At 33.3% G+C, this 5,387-nt stretch overlaps 1 long non-coding RNA gene across 1 annotated transcript; it reads left to right on the top strand.

The window, feature by feature from the left end:
* Positions 1–420: 420 nt before the first annotated feature.
* On the top strand, positions 421–2,784 carry LOC127864856 (uncharacterized). The gene is made up of 3 exons (XR_008042312.1): positions 421–807; positions 1,931–1,987; positions 2,353–2,784. It is a non-coding gene; the product is annotated as an uncharacterized LOC127864856 (long non-coding RNA).
* Positions 2,785–5,387: the final 2,603 nt, after the last annotated feature.

The raw sequence follows: 5,387 nt of genomic DNA, 5'->3' as shown, positions 1-5,387 counted from the left end.
TGTTTGCTTATAATAATTGTTTGAATTGACGATGCATTTTAAGCAGACCTGTAATACCAGTTTGATTGACCAAGATTATGTTTGTTGTTGAACAACTGCCACTTGATATCGATATTTGAAGTATGATTTTTCAGCAGAAAGCACGATTAATTTGTATTAATAGTATAACTCTTCATCCGGTACTTAAAATAAATTGAAAGTATCTTAAACATACGTGACTTCATCAGATAAAAACTTCTTTATAAATGTATAAATGACTCCGTATGCATATAAAATCTCTTGCATTAGACGGCATTTATCTTTCCAGTAAAATATAGTGTCGTACTTTATATATTTGTTAAACCGTTTTAAGCGAAAATGTCATCATATGTGAACCATTAACACAAATGTAACAATTTATGGAATCTAATTTCAGGCACCTTTAGACAATGGCTTTGTCGAAGTTATCATCAAACGGGCGAATTAATTGTGTAGCATTGATCTGGGCAGCAAAACGTCTGATTCGAAACATAAATGCATCGTGTTGCTGGGCACGATGTTCGGTTGAAAGGTTTTGCGACACCTGTTATGACGTGTACATACAAATCAACGAGACACCGATACGAAATGATTTGTACACTCATTGCAGAGACATCTATCAACGATTCTTCAACAACCTGTATTCGGTCGAGTTTCAACAGGCGGTACAGTTTATCGAAGACTCACAACACCATCTTGCCAATATCGATAGGTGTGGACTGAATCAGTTCTTCAAATTGTGGTTTGGGCACTTTGATAGTCGAAACCTCTCACGACAGATGTTCAAAGGTGATTAAGTTTTGTTTTAGATGCAAGGTTTTAATAATTCCATTCCTCGAATGTACTGCGTTTTAGCTTAGACATAGCGGTGTGAATCATCTACGGTTTATCATTAATACTTCATTTAAGATCAATACGTGCAAAGAAATGGCTTTGTTTGTAGATCTATCTTGTTTGTATCGTGCACTGCAATCATAGGGATTAAAGTATATGTATGTATTGTTTAGCAGGGCGGTTTGTTGAATTTTATACAAAACAATACTTATTCTGTTATTCAAAAAGACACAATTTGGTTACTGTACTTAGACCTTTTTAAAACTGAAAAAACAGCCATATGTTCATTTATTGAATAAACAAATGATGTGTACGCTCACGGGTAACATGAAGGTTCGTAAACTATGCCAATCTCTTGCACGACGGTCACATTACATTCACCTCTGTGTTGGGCTCAGAACGGACTATTGTTATGAAAGCGTCTCATTCATGTCATGATCATTCCAAGCGTTCATCATTGAGGTTACAGTATACTAAACAATCTCTTGCACGACGGTTACATTGCATTAACTGCATTAAAGAAAACCATCTCATACCATGATATCTTATATCAGTCTTAATTCATTATTATATAAAATTGATATGTTTTTTATGTTAAGAAACCAACAAACATACACACGTCGAAGCAATTCCTAACGTCACTCAATAAAAAAGTATATTCAATTGTTTACATTTGTGAAGTGCATGGAATGATTCCATCTGCGTAAATGGGCGATAAAATAGTTCCAAAGAGTTGCATTAAAACTCGCAAGTTTTTGCACGAATTATCGTACATTAAAAAGTCATATTTCTTAATTTAATGCATGCGATCTTAAATATCCACTCAAATATACATTAAATTTGTTTGTTCGGTTTTACCTATTTGGTAGACAAAATGGCATGCTGAGCTTTACGCAGAGTTGTATGTGATAGCAAGGAACGACAACTCTGCGTGGAGATTGAAACTATGCTTGCAAGAATCAATATAAACGTTAATGTCATATAATAAATTCATGATTCGTTCAAACTGTGTAACATCCCTTAAAATGTATTTGCATTTGTGATGGCGTTATTTGTTTTTATGATTATTAAATTTCAGAAACGTTCAGGTCCAACTTTTTCGACCCAGGCATAATTTCACTTCGAGAGAGACGCGGTATGTTCGTTTATGTTATCCTTAAATTAATCATATGATAAGCAATAAATAACAACGCTCAGCTAAGATGTAATCCGTAATATATATATATATATATATATATATATATATATATATATATATATATATATATATATATATATATATATATATATATATATATATATATATATATATACATGACAAGTTGGATGTGAACTCAAAATTACAAACTAGTATAACAAATAGATCTGTGGCTTCCTTTATTAATTTGAAATTGCTTTTTCGGAATATTATGATTTATTATAGATTTGTATTTTTCTCAGGTGACTTGGTTTTGGTCACTTTTTGCTTTAATCATGAACTTGAATTTAAATTGGTTGCAGATGTACGAAGATATTTGCAAAGACCACGAGGATGCACACCAGTCCCGCCAAGACCTGCGCTTCCTACTTTTGTACTCGATAGGGGCTTTAACCACGGACAGGGACTATCATACCTAGTGTATAAAGATATCAGTAACTCTAAATATGTGTATCACCCAATACATCATGATTGGACTGAAGTATTTCAAATAACAACATATAAAATAAACAAAAAATTAACAAATAGCAGCAAATGCAGTGCACTCCAAGAATGGAAATATATTTGCACTGCTAGATATGTGCATGCTGGTGACCGTATGTATGTTTTCCTTAAAATTCGCGATGAAACTGTTATTTAGGCAAGCCTTTTTGTATTGAATGCAAACGTATTTTTTATATTTTATGGACCGATTGTTTCATTGCCGATTTATTTTGTTAGTAACGCAAATTAAATGTAAATAGTCTCCTATTTACATGATCTGAGGGAACTTAAGGTTTTTCCTAATTTCTGTCATCTTTTAATGACCATCCTTACGTCCCTGTGGTCCTCCCCCAGTTGTTCTTCCCGCATATTGGATCTTGCTCTTTCTTAAAAACATTTGAAGATTCTTTGGCGTAAGTTTGTGTGCTAATTCATATTTGTATAACGTAAAAGGTAGAAAAAAAAATATTATTATGAAACTCTGTGTACCAGTCGTCTGTCAGTACCTTCCCCTGTTTGTCCGTACTTCTGCCGATTAATATATATTTGAACCATATGTAAATTCTAATTGCACCAGCCATCTCAACCTAATATAATATTTTTGATGGGTTGCCCTATAAGACTACATATGTTGTTATAAGTATCCATGCATGATACAAAGTCATATAATACGACCCATAAAGATCATCGTTAGATCATCCGATACTTGCGGCAAACAGATGCTGCTGTTTTGTAAAATTGATTTGTTATACAAATACATCACATAATCACACCAATAAAGCACTTTTAGAATCGGGCTGAATAACAACTATCGTCTGTGGTTACAGCGAGGAACATATAACAACACACACATTCCTTCACGATATAATCGGGAGATAAGAGTTTTATTAAATCAGTTACTTTTTCGAAACTAAAAAATAGTCCACTTGAAGAGTGCCTTATGTTTCGGGTTTTCTTCTTACTAGGGCTTGATTTCCTAATATTTGATCGCCAACAGAAAATTATAATTGAAATGCATTAACAGTTTGAAGCAGCGTGTTTATTTAAAAACAATATTTTAAAAATACATATTCATTGAATAAAACACTCAGAGATGACTAGCACTTTGACCGACAACTAAAACATGTAATTATATGTTCAGTAGCTCTTTAAAATTACTATATATGGGAACTTTGATTTGATTGTTAACTTTTCTGGAAGCGACAAAATACAACTTAATCCCAAATATATTTTTCTTTTACCATGCGTTGTTTGTAAATGTGTGTCAGATTTGAATACCCAAAGGTGAAGTTAATAGAAAACCGTAACAGCTATCATAATTAAATTTATATTTCACAATCACGGTTACGCAAATTAGCAGTCTTAAATCTGGTCTTCTACGTCCACTGACCATGTTGTGTTACTACTCTAAACTGCATTACTACCCCATCATGGTATACAGACGGTCATGAATATCAAGTATCTTCATGACGGTCATGAATATCAAGTATCTTCATGGCGGTCATGAATATCAAGTATCTTCATGGCGGTCATGAATATCAAGTATCTTCATGGCGGTCATGAATATCAAGTATCTTCATGGCGGTCATGAATATCAAGTATCTTCATGGCGGTCATGAATATCAAGTATCTTCATGGCGGTCATGAATATCAAGTATCTTCATGGCGGTCATGAATATCAAGTATCTTCATGGCGGTCATGAATATCAAGTATCTTCATGGCGGTCATGAATATCAAGTATCTTCATGGCGGTCATGAATATCAAGTATCTTCATGGCGGTCATGAATATCAAGTATCTTCATGGCGGTCATGAATATCAAGTATCTTCATGGCGGTCATGAATATCAAGTATCTTTGCAAACTAATGCTGGTTGATTCTCACACGACATTTCGTTCATAGAGATCTGACTGCCTTCATCCAACCTTTAAGCGGATTTGAATGCACACTACTCAATCTACGTCAATAAGGTAGAATCCAAATTAACAATTTTTTAAACAATATTTTTATGCAATGTCATGTTTTAACATAATAACGTTACGATTGCATTAATTAACACATTCGAAACAGTCTGCTTACACATGTATGTTTAATGAGATGCATGAACCTAGTTAGTTATGCTCTTTTTTACTTTCAGTCCCGAAAAGATATACTTGCATGTGTGTTTGAGATGAAAATGCGTGTTTTTTTTTTGGTATCTTTACAATCTATATATTGACAAAAATGTTTCACTTGCGCGAAAAAATATAAATAAACGATCATTGAATCTTCAGATCATTCGTTTTGTTGACTTTATGGCTCCTACATGCTACTATATGAGTTATTTTATGTGAAAGGATGCTACTGTTAATATTTTGTCTCAGTGTTTTAATATGGTGTCAGGCTGACCGTCTAACGGACGCAATAACATATAGACCGATATTCGCCGAGCAAAATGCGTCAGCCATCACGAATGTGGCTATGACTATAATTAAGAATAATTAGGATGCATACTTTTTCTACCATATGCATTTAATAACACATAACATAGCATTACTCACAATAGATTTATAAATGAACGTTTAAGACGTTGCGATGTAATGTAGATGGCATTAGCTCCAAATTATATAATTATGCCAAGATGGTTTTATACATTCACCCATTTTACAAAATTATATTTAAAAAGAATAACAACGCAAGTGGGTTTGTGCGGTAAACGTTAATAAAACATTCAACTCAATGGAGAACAAACTTCACTTTTAAATAAATTGTGACTATGTATTGTGTCCTGCACAACTTAAAAGGAAGTTGTTGTTCGTCTTTTTATTATTTTAGGCTTGTGTATGATACAGTTTCGTTTAAGTACTCGCGTCAA

The sequence above is a fragment of the Dreissena polymorpha genome, chromosome 1 (assembly GCF_020536995.1).
Source record: "Dreissena polymorpha isolate Duluth1 chromosome 1, UMN_Dpol_1.0, whole genome shotgun sequence".
NCBI lineage: Eukaryota > Metazoa > Mollusca > Bivalvia > Myida > Dreissenidae > Dreissena > Dreissena polymorpha.
The sequence above is the reverse complement of the archived record's forward strand: the minus strand, read 5'-3'. Positions and strand labels throughout refer to the sequence as shown.